This window comes from Eucalyptus grandis, chromosome 6 (genome assembly GCF_016545825.1).
Source record: "Eucalyptus grandis isolate ANBG69807.140 chromosome 6, ASM1654582v1, whole genome shotgun sequence".
In the NCBI taxonomy this organism is placed as follows: Eukaryota; Viridiplantae; Streptophyta; class Magnoliopsida; order Myrtales; family Myrtaceae; genus Eucalyptus; species Eucalyptus grandis.
Genome location: NC_052617.1, coordinates 21,584,995 through 21,601,879, shown reverse-complemented (window position 1 = coordinate 21,601,879; position 16,885 = coordinate 21,584,995). Strand labels below are relative to the sequence as shown.

The 16,885-nt window shown below is 41.8% G+C and overlaps 2 long non-coding RNA genes across 2 annotated transcripts; both read left to right on the top strand.

The window, feature by feature from the left end:
* Nucleotides 1–10,641: 10,641 nt before the first annotated feature.
* Nucleotides 10,642–12,516, top strand: LOC120294227. Its single transcript, XR_005551722.1, has 2 exons — nucleotides 10,642–11,307; nucleotides 12,215–12,516. It is a non-coding gene; the product is annotated as an uncharacterized LOC120294227 (long non-coding RNA).
* Nucleotides 12,517–14,138: 1,622 nt separating this feature from the next.
* On the top strand, nucleotides 14,139–16,191 carry LOC120294671. The gene is made up of 2 exons (XR_005551898.1): nucleotides 14,139–14,529; nucleotides 15,282–16,191. It is a non-coding gene; the product is annotated as an uncharacterized LOC120294671 (long non-coding RNA).
* Nucleotides 16,192–16,885: the final 694 nt, after the last annotated feature.

Below are 16,885 nucleotides of genomic sequence, written 5' to 3'. Positions count from 1 at the left end.
GGTGGGCCGAATGGCCGGCCCAATTGAGGCCCATGAAGTGTGACCGTCGACCAAGGGGAGGGGGGGAGGAGTGGCCGGCCCACCTCTTCCAAGCCCAATCCAAGTCCAAGCCCATCTTGCATGAGCTTGGCCAAGTGGCAAAAAGAGGATTGCATGCATTGGCCATTGAGGGAGGCAAATAATCATTGCCAATGATGGAGTTTTGGGGAAATAAGAGGGAAAGAGAGAGAGAGTGGCCGGTTAGTGGCATTCGGCCAAGCCAAAGAGAGAGAGAGGGAGTCGCGAGAGAGAGGAACCGAGGAGGAGGAGGAGCTCGCCCGTCGCGCCCGCACGCCGTCCGTCCGTCGCCGGTGTGCCATCCCTTTTGCTGTCATCCGCTTGGTCTTAGAGGCAAGTTGTGATAGATTTCCACTTTTGCATGTGTGTCTTGCATGTGTGATTTGTTGGTGGTAGATCTCGGATGTTAGGGTAGACAAAACCGAAGCTAGAATGTGACTTGTTCTTGAAAATGCTTGCTGATTTCATGTGAACCGCTCGACCCAGAATCTTGTGGAGGCTTGCATGCATGTTTCGAGTTGGATTTTGACTTTGATTCCTTCATGAAAGTTGTATCCAACATCTTAAAATACAACATAATAAAATTTTGGACAAAATAGTGGAGTTTAAGGTGTCAAACCCTCTTCCTATGAAGACACTAGATCTGGAACTGTTTTGCTGACCTTTTGGTAGTTTTGTGGGTTGCATGTCGATTTTTACCAAGAATATCTCTTTGACTTCTTCATGAAACTTGTAGATAACATCCTAAAGATTAACATACTCAAATTTTAAGTAAAATGAGCAAGTGTAGCCTAGTGAATCGACTTACTCTTGAAGATGGTAAATCTGGAGACACGGTACCGGACACCCGAGACTTCATGGACCCTTATGGTGACTATTCTTTGGAAATTTGACTTAGATCCCTTAATGAAAGTTGTAGGGGACCTCTTGAAGTAAAACATATCCAAATTTCAGAGGAAATTAAAAAGAATAAGGGGGTAAAAACTCGATATTTCGGAGATACCTACACTGGACGTTTCGGTGCTAGAATCAGAAGCTTCGGATGACTATAGAAAATTATCTAGAACGAATCTGGCCTAGATGTCCTCATGAAAAATCTACTTTAGTGTCTTAACTATAACCTGGTAAAACTTCATAATTTTCGGAGGTCTTTCGGGTATTTTAATAGAATTATTTCAAAGACTGTGCAATCTGTTTCTATCCGAAATTTCATGCTGTAGTTATGTGAAGTATATCTTTTTGTGTAGAACTCTATTGGGCATGTGTTTTTCATGAAATTATTATCTTATTGTCTTGTCTATCACATGCCTTGATTTTATGATTTTTGAGAAGCATATGGATATTTAATTTAAATGTTTTCTAAAATGGTATATGCTGGAATTTTGTAAACTTAAAAAAGGCATGAACTATGGACTATTCTAAATTGCATGGACTCCATGAATTGTATTGTTATGAGTGATTGTGTCTTGATGCATGTATGAATTCAAGGATGAATATGATCTTGATTGCCATCACATCACATGCCATGTTAAAATTGAACTATAATTGAAGATGAGAATTGAGATAAATGAGAAGGCCGTCGGAGGTGTGAGCCGACGATGCCCCGGGAGTGTCGGGATGCCTGGCTAGAAGGGTACGGCCGGTTGCCCTGTGGCCTTGAATGGCCGGATACCGGAGGGTCCTCGGGAGTACCGAGAGGTATCGAGATGCCCGGAGAGTGGGGGAGCCGGAAGCTCGGCAGGTATTGTGCCGAGGGATGCCTCGCGATGGCAGTTTGGGTGCGAGATGCCTGGCTAGAAGGGTACGGCCGGTTGCCTAGTGGCCTTGAATGGCTAAATGCCGGAGGGTCCTCGTGATGCCAGTTGGGGTATGAGATGCCCGGAGAGTGGGGGAGCCGAATGCCTGATTGTATCTTGGATACATGTGGGATGCAAACATTGGTCCCGGGAAAAAGAAATGTGGCGGTCCAAAATGAAATGATGAAATTGAGAAATTGAAATTGAATTATGCATGATGATATATGCATGGATGCATGGATGCATGGCAATGATGATGGTACATGTGACATGATGATGATGTTATATGCATGGATGCATGGCAATGATGATGGTACATGTGATATGATGATGATGTTATATGCATGGATGTGTGGCAATGATGATGGCACATGTGATATGATGATGATGTTATATGCATGGATGCATGGTAAAGAAGATGATACATGTGACATGATGATGGTAAGTGTATGGTATGATGGTAATGACTATATGATGATGTATGTACATGAGGTATGATGACATGTGCATGATACCAAGGTAAGTTGTGCATAGATGCCTTAATGACATGTGATGCTATGATTGTGATGATTGTGTGGCATGATGCATTGAGTGGTTTATTGGTCCTTTACCTGCTGAGTGGTTGTATTCACCCCTTCGGGGACCAACATTTCAGATTAGAAAGATACCGCTCCCTGTTGTCACATGGGGCGTCTTTTACGGCCTTCCTTCGGATGTAGAGGTCGAGTGCGTGGAGATCAACTGTCCCATCATCCCTGGTCTTACGTTTATTCGGGTTCGTGCGATAGTGATGTACGATGTAGGCCTGGCTGAGGGCCCTATCATTCAGGAGTTCATATCGGTTCACGTTCGACGAGATGGGGCAATGCGAGGGATGTTGCCGCCACCACCGCCTGATGCACTGGGATGGGTGTGAGGGCCCGTGTGTGAGAAGTAGGAGCTGCAACTTTTTGGGATGATAGCCGACACTAGTTGATGGGGGATCTTGCACAATAGACGTAGTGGGTCGTGTGTTTCTTTTTGGGTTTATGGCCGAGTGTGGCTACATGTCCTGGCCTTTCTTTTGATGTACCGACCCAAGGAAACCCATCATGGAAAATATGTAAATAAAAGTGTCGTGGCTTTATCTTTTCTATGATGTTTAGTGGTGTGCAATTGTATCATGGTTGTTGGAGGGAGAGATGTCGATATTATATTTTGCTTTCACTAATGAGTCGCGCTGGGACTGTTTTCAAAAAAAAAAAAATGTCTATGATTTATGACGCTTCTTCTAAGAGATGTAACTAGTGTTCCATTAGGTGTAGCGTTAGGTGCCTGTGGCGACCTAAGGAGGTTCGGGGTGCCACAAATATGGGTCGGGTCAAGTCGGCTATGGGTCGAATCAAGTATAGATCACTATATTTGCATTTGAAAATGGGTCAAAACTAGATAAGTTGGTCTAATTAGGTCGGATCATTTATAATCCAATTCAAACCCCCAATCCACCCATTTGACCATTATAGATGCAAAGTACTCGCATTTAAGACAAATAGAATAAGATCCATCGGGCTTTTGCAGATATCTTAATGATGATTTCTGGAAATGTTACCAATTAATCTATAGACAACCGTTTGTCCTTTGGTTAATATAAGAGCCTTAGGTATTAGATTAAGCTAGAAAACTTAGCAAATAAAGTAAGTGTTTTACTACTAGTTTTGACCATATACTTCATAAGCAAACATACTTTGTTGGAAAGAGTGGAAGAAAAGGTTAAACAAGTTACAATGAATAGGTTTGCCGAACACGGAAAATTAGCAAGAGTCATGATTTGAACCTACAAAGTAGTAGCTGGATAGTATGAAAAGTGGAGAGCTGCGCAAATGATGGCCATGATAACCTTGGGGTCAAAAATTGGAACTTGTAATAAAATAGGCAGCAGTCTTTGTAAATGAAGAAGAATAGGAAGGTTAGGAAGCAATACCTAAAGGTGCTAAGAACGAAAACATAAGGTTAGAGGCTTTAGATGGATAGAATGTTTTAATAACCCGTCTGTCATTTGGAGAACATCTGATGGAGGTAATATTAGGGCTAGTATAAGTAGAATAGCTAGTGCTAGAATCTGGGGAGAAGGAAGCTCTTCGTCCGGATAGCCTAAGTTGACGTTAGATGATAGGAGTCATGTAAACGCAGAAGAAGCAATTAGAGTCGTAGCAGATGATAATGGAAGTATAGAAATGCACAACTTCAACATAGGGGGGGAATGAGATTGGCAACCTTGTTCGTGGACCCTCGTGTGCCAGAAAAACCTTTATTTGCATGCATGGAGAGCATAGATATTGGAAATTATCACCAGGTGGGACTACTTCTCTTCCTGGCTCGATGGAGAAGGAGATGGGATATACTACTTTGCTGACCTTGAAATTATCACCATCTTTCTTGGTGCAAGAAATCTCCTCGAAGAACTCCATGTTTCAAAACGTCAATCATCGAGAACTTCTCCTCAACGAGTTGACGAAGATTGGCTGCCCTTTTGTGTTGAATGTCAATCGTATGTCATTTGATTTGGTAACATTTGTTTAGTAAGTAGTCGATCAATTGGGGTACATGGAGCAAATCAAATTCGGGATAAAATGTTGGAAATCTCAAATGAGGAATGATTCTTGATTAGAGATTGAAAACCATATCAAAATCGATACAGTTTTCTCAACACTTCTTGTGAACTGAAATTTGGGTTAGTAGTATGCTTGATTACAGATGAATTTCTAAAGAGTTTTAGGAAAAATAATACTGCTGCTTTGAACCGGTAAGAACGTCGCCAGAAGTATTGTAAAACCTAGCTCACAGTATTGCTTGCTATGGTTTTGGTACTTTTGTCGCTAAAAACTACTTATTATTTAGGCTCCGTTCGTTTCACGGAAAATGTGACGTTTTTGGAAAATATTTTCCAATGAGTCATTTTCCAAAAAAATGTAATTATTTTCCGGTGTTCGGATGAAACCTGAAAATGAAGTGGAAAATATTTTTCACTGTTCGATAAGGAAAATCTTTTCTTTCATATACTCTTTTTCATTTATTTTATTTTTAAAATGGATTTTTCATATTTTAAAAAAAATGATTTTTAATTATTTTTAACTTTTAAAATCTATTATTAATTTTTTTTTTTTTCTTTTTCTTTTCCTTTATTTTCTCTCCTTCTTTCTTGGTGACCGGCCACCGGTGAGCCTCAAGCTCGCGGAAAAGTTTCACAGCCCAAAAGAATGACGATCCAAGAGGGTTCTAAGGGACGGCCATGACATGTTTATGGATTAAGCGACCCTCGACCTGTATCCCTGAGACCTAGGGTTTTCTCGAGTCTTCTAGAATACTCCTAGGGATGGGCGATACTGTAAATGTATTCGTATATAATAAATGGGGTAGATGGTAGTTGGGGAGATGTAATCTCCACCGTTAGATTGAGGAGAGATCTACGGATACGGTTTGCCTTGTCTTTGTATAAATAGGGGTCTCCTCCCTCTCATTGTATCATCTCATTCACAAGTGAAATACAAACCAAAGCTTTTCTCTCTAGAGTTTTCTCTCTTTAAGATCCTTGTGAGTCAAGTGTGAGAAAGGCTGACTTTGGAGAAATCCAAAGGCCGCACGGGCAAGGGAACGCTAGATTGATCGACCCGTGACAAATGGTATCAAAGTAAGTCTTTCCAAGCGCAAGCATAATGATTGATCCACAACTCGATGAGGCGCTTGCCATGGGTGGTGACTGCGTTGATCGTGGGAGGAACGCCGACAAGGACGCTGCCAAGGGCAAGAAGAACTGTGGTGGTTCGAGTTCAAGGGATCCAACGAGGGATCTTGCACAATGGATGACGAAACTAGAGTTGTTCGTCACCGATGTCTAAGGATCGGTTAATGACCTGACCCAGACCGTGGACGGAGTAGACGCCGGAAGGGAGGAGCTTGTTGTGGAGGTGCAAGAGCTCAAGACCGGCATGGGAAAGCTCCGACACAAGTTGCTGGAGACCCTACAGGAAGAACTCGCACAACGGTAAGAGCCCTTGGAGGCCATGATGGCGGCCATGCGCGCGGGGATAACGGAGCTCAAGAGTAAGCTCATTGCATCGGAAGCTAATGCATGAATGGGGGTGATCACTGTGCAAGGTTCACGAGTGGGCACGCTGAAGCCGAAGGAATTCAAGGGCTTGTGGGTGGCCAAAGATGTGGACAACTTCCTATGGTACATGAAGCGGTGCTTTCAAGCCATGGGGATTAACGACAACCAAACACGAGTAAACACTACATCTATGTACTTAGCAGATAGTGCTTTGTTGTGGTGGTGTCGTCGGTCGGATGATAGGTGTGGAGATCCTATCATGACCTGGGGTAGATTCATTGAGGAGTTCCGACGAAACTACTTTCCCGCTTATGGGAAGCGCCTTCCACATCCTGATCGGACTCGCGTCCAAGGGAAAAAAAAAACTGGTGGGGGAGATCGAGGGAGATACAACCGCTCGACCAGAGGTAGACCACCAACTAGTCCTCACAGAGCTCATGCTGAGTCGAGCAGAGGAGGACAAAGGAAGGTACACTTTTACAAGTGTTTCTTTTGTGATGGTCCACACATGGCACGAGATTGCCCGAACAAGGCCAAGCTGGCCGCCCTGTGTAAGGAGGATGATCCTAAAGAGGAATCGCAGTTGGGTTCACTACAACTCCTTAGCACCATCAAGTCCAAGAAGGTGAAGGAGCCTAAAGGCTTGATGTTCGCGGATCTAAAGATCAAAGAGTCTATAATGAGTGCGCTCGTAGACACGGGAGCATCCGACCTCTTCATATCGGAACAAGCCACGAAAAGACTTAACCTACGGGTTGAGAAGGGAGCAGGGTGGCTCAAGACGGTAAACTCCAAGGAAGTCCTTGCAATCGGTGTCGCGAGGGACGTAGAGCTACAACTCGGGCCATGGAAGAGTAAGGAGACTCTAGAGGTAATTCCTCTTGACGACTACGACTTTGTCATTGGGATAAAATTCCTAGATAAGATCCATGTTGTTATATTGCCATTTGCCGAGTGTATATACGTGTTGGACAAGCATTGTCAATGCGTAATCCCGGTCCATCGCAAATCGGACCATGATCAGAGGATGATGTCGGCTATGCAACTCACCAAGGGAGCAATGAAGGGTGAGGTGACAATCCTTGCAGCCTTGAATGTGGAGAACAAGAAGGGTGAAGGGAGCGAAGTCCTCACGGAAGTGACCCACATCCTCAACATGTTCAAGGAGGTGATGCCCTTGGAGTTGCTGAAGAAGCTACCACCTCAAAGAGAGGTGGATCATCGGATTGAGCTGGTGCCTAACACTCGACGCTTACCATGGCGCCTTACCGCATGGCGCCCCCTAAATTGAAAGAGTTGAGGAAGTACCTCAAGGAGTTGCTTGATGCGAGGTATATTCGGTCGTCCAAGGCTTCGTTCGGTGCACCAGTTCTATTCCAAAAGAAGCACGATGGGTCACTTCGGATGTGCATCGATTACCGAGCGTTTAACAAGCTAATCGTGAAGAACAAGTACCTGATCTCGCTCATCACAAATCTCTTCGATCAACTTGGTGGAGCTCAATGGTTTACCAAGTTGGATCTCCGATTAGGCTACTATCAAGTTCGAATCGTTGAAGGGGATGAGCTGAAGATCGCATGTGTGATGCGGTATAGACCCTACGAGTTCCTCGTGATGCTGTTCGGCTTGACGAATGCTTCGGCTACATTCCACACGCTCATGAACAAGGTACTCCACCCGTTCCTAGACTGATTTGTAGTGGTTTACTTTGATGATATTGTAGTCTATAGTCGGACGCTTGAGGAGCATGTTGAGCATCTAAGGCTGGTCTTCCAAGTCTTGCGTGAGAATGAGTTGTATGTTAAGCGTGAGAAGTGTGCGTTTGCCCAAGAAGAAGTTCCATTCTTAGGGCACATCGTCGGGGGTGGACGAGTGCGAATGGATAAGGCAAAGATTCAATTGATCATCAAATGGGAGCTGCCGACGAAGGTGACGAGGTTGAGGTCGTTCCTGGGCCTCACCAACTACTACCGGCGATTCATTCGGAGCTACTCGAGCATCATCGTACCGCTCACAGACCTGCTGAAGAAGGAGAAGCCGTGGGAGTGGACGGATCGATGCCAAAGGGCATTCGACTGACTGAAGAAGGCCATGACCAAAGAGCCTGTCTTGGTGTTGCCCGATCACACCAAGCCTTATGAGGTAGAGACTGACACATCAGATTATGCTATTGATTATGGGTGAGTGGTGGTCTAGGGTCGACCCTAGACTAACCTTGGACCGGCCCAACCCTGCCGATCCTGGTCCGGTTCTCAAGGGGACTGGGTCGGTCCTTGGTCCTGAAATTCCAGGACTAACAATGTATATTATATTATATTATATTATATTATATTATATTATATTATATTATATTATTTATAATTCTTTTATATATTCAAACCTAAGTAAAATGTCTGTTATATTATATTATATTGAGATGTTCTATCAATAGCACTAATAGTAATTTCAATTTAAAACTTTTGTTGAGTATTAATTATGTTACCAAAAAAAAAAAATTATGTGCCGTTTGTTTTGTTTTCAGGTGTTTAGAAGTTCAAGTGAATTAACAAGATGTGAAGTTATATATTCATGGTTTATATTGAGTATTTTGAATTTTTTATGGTTTAATTATATTTTACTAATGAATTTCAGCTGCACTTTGCTTTTCAATTTGTGTCAAATGGTAGAAGTTTTCGAAGAGTAGAGTAGTACTGCAGTTGCTATGGTGATTTGCTAGTCAAGTGGTGTGAAGCTCATTTTTTGATTGAGTAGACTCTACATAATCAAATGCTAGTCAAGTGGTGTGAAGCTCATTTTTTGGTTGAGTGGACTCTATATGATCAAATGCAGGAAAACGGTTTTGCATATGGTGTTATGAATATTAAAGATAGATGATTACAAGAACTTTCCATCTTGTCCCATATCTTGATGAGCGGTTACTTGAGTACGAAATTTCTATTATTGTGTCATCTTAAATTTGCTAAATATGTATTGGTATTTATAGTTTAGTTGCACAATGCTGCATTGTCGATGGATTGTAATTTGAATTTGTAGGTTTGTTTTTTTAGGGAGTATAAAAAATAAGAGGAAAAAAATTATCGATCGGTCCCGGGTTGACCCTAGAATCAGACCAAACCCATTGGGTCGATTAGGTCCTTGGTCCCAGGCTCAATAGGGTCGGTCTTCGGTCCTAAAAATTGAGGACTGACACTGTACGGGTTGGTCCTAGGGTTAGGGCGTGGTCCGAACCAACCCGGATCATGCTCACCTCTACTATTGATGGTGTGCTTATGCAAGATAGCCATCCGGTGGCGTATGAGTCTCGAAAGTTGAACGATACCGAGCGTCGGTATACCGTTCAAAGGAGATGACCGCGGTGATCCACTGCCTTTAGACGTGGAGGCACTATCTCCTAGGATCGAAGTTCGTCGTGAGGACGGATAACGTGGCCACGAGCTATTTCCAAACCCAGAAGAAGCTGAGTCCAAAGCAAGCTCGATGGCAAGACTTGTGACAGTTTGATTTTCCATTTCTGTTTTCAATTGAATAAATCAGGCTTTTCATTGACGTGCCTATAGTGCTATCCTCTGAGCTAATCACTCATGAGATAACTAAACTAGTTGGGGAAGTCATTAAGGGATTTTAATGCAACATGTTTGAGAATTCGACCAAGAATCAACTGCTCGACCATGTTTGTAACAGTCTAATTTTCTACTTCTGTTTTCAATTGAATAAATCAGGCTTTTCATCAACGTGTCTATAGTGCTATTCTCTGAACCGATCACTCATGAGATAACTAGACTAGTTGGAGAAGTCATTAAGGGATTTTAATGCAACAGGCTTGAGAATTCAACCAGGAATCGACTGCTCGACCATGTTAGTCTGCAAGGGTTATTGTGACACAGTCGAAAATATATCAGAGACCGGAAATAGATCGATGTGACTGAGGTATGTAATTAGGCATGGGTGGTTAGATTTAATTACAAAATCCTTGTCTATCGGCACTAAACCGATTTTTCTATTGTTTTGGTACCCTATGCTCGTATATGAAATCTTGAGATTTTCACGATAAACAAGGATAGCCAATGAGTCGAAGATGTACATTGTGGCTCAAAAATAATCGGCCACAAGTCAATTGCACCGAAAATTTTCAAAAACCACCTGATAGTTTAGGTTGCGCTGAAACCACGTCTGACTGAATTTAATTGCGAAATTTATTCCAATTTCAGAAATTGAGAACTTTAAGGTGTCACAATTAAATTTAGGAATATTGTTACATCTTTCCAAGAATTATTGACAACGGGAATTATCAGTGAAAATTTCCAAATGCAACAAATTAAAGGATTGGAAGAAAGACCTTATTTTAAATGGACTTTTGGTTTTTTTTTATTATGGAACCCTTAGAGAGAGAAATTATAGGGATTTAAATGAGAATTTATCCTTATTAGCTAAGTTGTGAAATGGTAAAATGGAAAAAGATGGAGCTTCTAGAAAGAAGGCAAATTCGTATGAATGCCCAACACCATGGATTTCTTCAACATTTGAGTTTCATTTGGGGTTGATAGGTGTGTTTAAAGGTGGTGGGCCTCATGAGAGTGACAGGGACCATTTTCCATGGAAAAAAGGATCATGTGACTTGGAATTTGTGGTGAGGGGCCCCATGGATTTCTTTTCTTTTCCTCCTCTCTCCCCATCCGTGCGATGTTCCCCTTTGCAGCCGTGCAACACTTCCCTCTTTCTTTCCTTTCTTTTCCCTTTCCTTTTCCTTTTCTTTCTCTTCCCTTAGCCAAAAAACCCTTGTCTCCTTTCTGATGAAGCTGCAGTCCTCTATTTCGGCTTCCTCATGGCTGACCAGCTCAAAATAGCAGCAATAAAACAGAGGAGTCCCCTATTTCGGTGCTGCCAAAGCTAGAGTAGCAACCATCCCTAACCTGAACTGCCCTTCATGTTCCACTTCTCTCTGTCTTGGGATTCATTTGAGAACCAAATCCCCTCGCCAGTAAGCCAACAACTCACCTGAACAGGCGCCACTCTAGTTTCTCTATACTGAAAATTCTGCAGCTCTGTCCGTTCGTGTCACAACCGCACCTCAGCACACCCCTCCTCTGTTGCAGCCCAACTTCACCACCGAAGGACCCAAAACCTTCCCCTGTGTTGCTGTCCAGCCACCAGCAAGCAAGCTAGCGCCATCATGTCGCAGCCGCGCCCTTGCGGTTACAAGTTCTTCATCGCTCGGCTTCCACCGGTTGAGAGCCAGCCCTCTCCGTCGTGAGCCAAGGGCTTCCCAGCCCTATTCCAAGCTGACCGGAGCTACTCTGGTGTCCCTAGAGGTCACAGATTGGATGTTGCTGCTCAATCAACAAGTGCAACCTTAGGTTTTCTTAGTAGGTGAGTTGTTTTTCTAAGACTTGATTAGGGGCTATGTACCTATATTTAGGAATTTAAATAAGTTAAGAAATTTTTAGATGATGTTAAATATAGTTTAGTGTTAGTTTAGAAAGGCTAGATTAGTCATGGAAGAGTTTAGTTTTAGTTTAAATAGCAAGTTAGTGCTTTAGAGGACAGTTTAGCCAAAGACAGGGGCTGTTCTCTAGAACTGATTTTTAGACATTTATGGTTTGCTATTTTTGTAGACTGAGATATGTTATGATTTTGAAGTGATTTCCTTTTGAAGAAATGTTTTAGACATCTTCAATCATAACATATATTTTTCTCATGATTTTTGGGAATTTAAAAGAGAAATTTTTTAACTCCTTTATCTTTAAACAGAAAGTCGGACTATACTGGAAGTCCTGACCTATTAGGATTCTAAGAGCTGTTACTGACCCTTAGGTTTAGAATTGCTAAATAGTTTATTTACAAAAAAATTTTGTTATATCTTCTAACATACTCAAATTTCATATCAAACAGACGTGTTTTGGACCTCGAACCAAGCCAATTTCGGAAAACAGACCTTTTGGAAATTGACCCGATTTTGGTGCTGGATTGAATGAATTACTGGGCCAAATCTAGAAGGATCTAGGTCTCGGTGTCTTCATAAAAAAAAAAATGTTCATTCAGGTGTCCTTTACAACATACTCAAGTTTAAGAATTTTTCGAACTCATTTGACTTGGTTTCTGGTTTTAAACTCGGAAGTGCGCAAATGGACAATTTCTGTCAGTAGTGAGTTATAATTGTTCTCAAAGTATTTCTTGCTGGAAATTTACTTAATTGATGTTGTGAATGAAATATGCAATTGATCATTGAATTGTGATATTGGGTGAATGCATACATGACATAAGAATTCGTCACAAGTTTTTGAAGCCGGACGATGCTCCTTCAGGAATGCCCCAACTCAATGGATGCCGGTCGCAGTGGAGGCTGGACTGATTCTCCTAATCGGAATGCCGTCTAGATGTAAACGTTGCCGTGCTCGATGATGCGAGACGATACCCGGTCATATCAGAAGACTGCTATATGTTGTTTTGGTTGTGGCTAATGTATTGAAATCATTTTACACGTATGAATGATCGAAAGAGAGGGACCTAATTAGGAGATGGAATTGTGTGGTGAGGTATGGGACATGCCATAACAATTTAGTCTGGTAATTGAGGGCACGTATAATTGTTTTGATATTTATATCCTTACATATACACATGTTAAAGTGTTCATATGATGTGTAATCTCGATATTGTTATGTACGATTTGATTTACACTAACATGTAGGGAAATACGGGTGTTAAGGGAGTTGTGGGGAAGATGATTAGATTGCATGTAGAGTGTACTCTTCTCCTAATTGAAATTTAGGGGAGGAACTCATTGAGATGTGATCTCACCCCGTAGTGGGCTAAATCTTTTAGGTCCCTAGATGGAGGGTGGACAGGCGAGGAGCAGAAGACTATAGGCAATGAAGTATGGATGCCTCAGTAACTTCTACCAGATATTGACGGGTCTACCGTATGATCTGGATAATGGGTGACCACTCACCCTTATCTATCGAAGAGTCTGGCAGGGTCGTAGGTAGAGACTTGGCCCATAAACGAGGAGCTCGAAGTGTAGATAGCCTAGAAGCTCTTCATTTTGAAATATACCATGTTGTGTTAGACTCTTCTGTATATAAATGCTACTGTAAAAATATGTGTGGTTTGTGAAAATATAATATTATGTTTGTTATCTCATTTCTCTATTGTTTGGAGTTTATGATTACGTCTCCGCATGCCTGATAAAATGAATGAGTCGGCAATAGTTTATGGGATGTTGCAAAATTGTATTGACCATAGAGAGATGTGTATGCACTCAGATTTCGGAACGTGACAGTGTTAGTCTGAAAGGGTCGTTGTGGCACTGTAAAAAATTTATCAGAAAACGGAAATAGGTCAATTGGACTGAGGTATGTAATTAGGCAAGGGTAATTCCACCTAATTACAAAATTCTTGTCGATCGGCACTAAATTGATTTTTCTGTCGTTTTGGTACCTTGTGTCCGTAAATGAAATCTTGAGATTTTCACGACAACCGAGAGTCACCAATGAGTCAAAGATGTACATCGTGGTTCGAAAATAATCAACATGAGTCGATTGCACAAAAAATTTCCTAAAAACTACTCGATGGTTTAAGTCATACTAAAATCACGCCCGACTGAAATTAACTGCGAAATTTAATCCGATTTCAGAAATTGAGGATCCTACCGTGTCATAATTAATTCTGGGAACGTCAATGCATCCTCTCAAGACCTTTTGACGAAGGTGAAATCTTGGTGGGAAATTCGAATTACAGCAAGCAAGTGAAATTGGAAAAATGCCGTAATGTAAGGGGATTTTGGTCGTTAATGAGGAACCTTTGGAGATGGGAATTATGAAGATTTAAATAAGACTTTATTCTTATTAACTAAGGTCATGAAATGGTGAAATGAAAAATGGAAAAGCTAATGGAAAGGAGGCCAAATTCGGATGTAGGCACACCACAAGGAATTCCACCACTATTTGAATTTCGTTTGGAGAAGATAAGTTTGCTTTGAAGTGGTGGGTCACATGAAAGTGAAAGGGGCTTAACTTCCATGGAATAAGGACCCTTGGCTTGTGGAAAATGGGGAGGGGGACCCTCCATGGTCCTTTTTCTCTTTCCCTCTCTCCCCATCCGCGTGTATTCCCCCCTTCTTGCGCCATGCGACTACACCCCTTTCTCCCTCTCCTTTTCTTTCTTTCCTTTTCCTTTCCTTTTCTTAGCCGTGAAGTCCCTTGTCTTCTTCTTCTTTAAGAGTTCCGGCCCCTGTTTGGCTTCCTCTATCTCTGCTGAATCGACTAAGCCAGCAACCGAAAAACAAAGGATGCTCTGTTTTAGCACTGCAGATTTTCCGGACCAGCAATAACACCAGCCAAGCTGTCCTCATGTTCCATTTCTCCTTTGTGTGGCCGTTAATCACCTCTCAACCATCCTCACTAGCAACTCGCCAGTCGACCGAACTGTTCCATGGTGCCGCCATCTCGCCTCTAAGGAGCTCACGCTGTCATTGCTCGACTTGGTCATTGCTAGCCTGAGCAGGGCCATCCGGAGGTGTTTCGGCGCCTCCTTAAACCGAGACCTCACCGCCTCCGCTCCGCCATCGCTGAAGGTCTTTAACTATTAGTTTAGGTGAGTCAATTTCCTAATTTCTGATTACGAGTTGATTACATTCATTAAGAGTATGATTAAGTTAGATAGGATTAGAAACTAGTTTAGTTAGGATAATAATTAGTTAGGTAGTTAGTTGAGATGAAACTAGATAGTTAGACTAGTTAGTTAAGTTGGTTAGATTATTTAGTTAGAGATTTAAATATTTAGTTAGGTTGGTTAGACTTTAGAACTTTAAATATGTAGTTAAATGACTAGATTATAAGGGTATTGTAAGACATTAGTTTAGTTAGGTATCTTGACAATTGGTTCTAGTTATAATTGAATTGAATTGTTAGTGAAAAATCATAAATGGCAATTAATTAAATAATTAATTTAAATGATTTAATTATACTTTAATTAAATATTTAATATTTTTGGAAATTATATGGGATAGCCAATGATTGGAATTTCATGCTGATTACAGTAGTATGTTCTATTTATGCTATTGACTATTAAATTGTGCAATTAAGTGATGGTTGCTAATTATGAATATTTAATTCAAATTGTTAGAATTTTGGTATTTAATTGGAAAATACAAGGTGTTAGGTTTTGGACACTGAAAGTGTTTTTAAGTATTATATAAAAATGTGGGATTTTAAAAGAGATAATACAAATTTTCTGGTTCGATATGACCGTGTTCCCACACACAATTATTTTACCATGCATTTCTAATATGAAGAAAATAAGCCGGGATCACTATTTTAATTAATGCATTTGAATGCAATGCACAGTGTCTCGGGACGAAATTGAAGAATGCATGAATGATATGAGATGCCATCACGAGCCTTTGGGGCCGGACGATGCTCCTTCAGGAATGTCCCAAGTCAACAGATGCCGGTTGCAGTGGAGGCTGGATCGATGCTCCTTTGAGGAATGCCGTCTAGATGTAGATGTAGCCGTACTTGATGGTGCGAGACGAAGCCCGGTTAAGCCGGAAGATTGCTGACTGTTGAGTCAGCCGTGATCGGTGGGTCATAACCAATTGGAACGCATGAATGATTGAGATTGAGGGGCCTGATTAGGAGACGGAATTGTGTGGTGCAGTATAGGACGTATCATAACAATTTAGTCTAGTAATCGGGGCCAATGAATCAGTGATGATATATGTTTATATGTGTATACATGTCGAGATATTCCAATGATGCATGATTTCAATACAATTATATGCAAATTGAACGGTACTGACATGCAAGACAACCACTAAGGTTACGTGAGTTTGGCAGAGATATGGTTAGATTGCATGCGGGTGTACTTTTATCCTAATTGGGATTTAGGGGATGGACTCGCTAAGATATTGTCTAATTGGTTATTGTATAACCATTTTAGGTCCTTAGATGGAGGATTCTCAAGAGAAGTGCAAGGGTTCGCAAGAAGTAAAAGCTAGGTTTTTGTTTAGTCTCTGCTAGATGTCAATGAGTCTTCCGTCTAGTTTGGACAATGGATGATAGTTCACCCTTTTTGTTGTAAAGAAGTCTGACAGGATCGGAAGGGACTCTGGTCCCATGGATGAAGAGCTCAGAGCGTAGATAGCTTAGAAGCTCTTCCTTTCGAAATAGATCCATGTGATGTTGGACTTTTTTGTATATATATGTTGCTGTATTATAAGCGTGTTTTATGAAAATATCACCCTACATTTCTATCCCCCTTTTATGTTGTTTGGAGATTGTGATTACGTTTCCACGTGTGCCATAAACTGAACGAGTCGGCGACAATTCCTAAGACATCACAAATTTTATCGACCACTGAGGGATGTGCATGTGCTCGAGGTTCGGGTCATGACAAGACTTCCTAGCGGAGTTCAACTACGCGTTGGAGTACAAGCCGGGGAAGGCCAACTCCGTGGCGTACACGCTGAGTCGGAAGATGGAGTTGATGAGCAGCACGATTAGTAGACCGAGTTGTCTTTGGGTTGAACGCATCAAAGAGGGATTGAAGCATGACTCAAGAGCTCAAGCGCTAATTAGGTATGCGAAGGAGGGCAAGACCCAACAATTATGGTATGAAGACGAACTCCTCTACACCATAGGAAAGCGACTATACGTACCCTTCCATGGGAAGCTAAGGAATGAGATCTTGTGTGAGTGCCACAACTCGAAGTGAGTGGGTCATCATGGGATCCACCACACTTTAACCCTTGTCGAAGATCGGTAATATTGGCCGCAAATGCGAGACGGTGTGGAAGCTTATGTGAAGACTTGTTTGGTGTGTCAACAAGACAAGCTAGAGCAGCATTCATCTCCAGGCTTGTTGGAGCCACTTCCCATTCCAACTTGTCCATGGGAAAGTGTTTCCATGTATTTCATCGTCAACCTGCCAAAGTCCGAAGGGTGTCGGA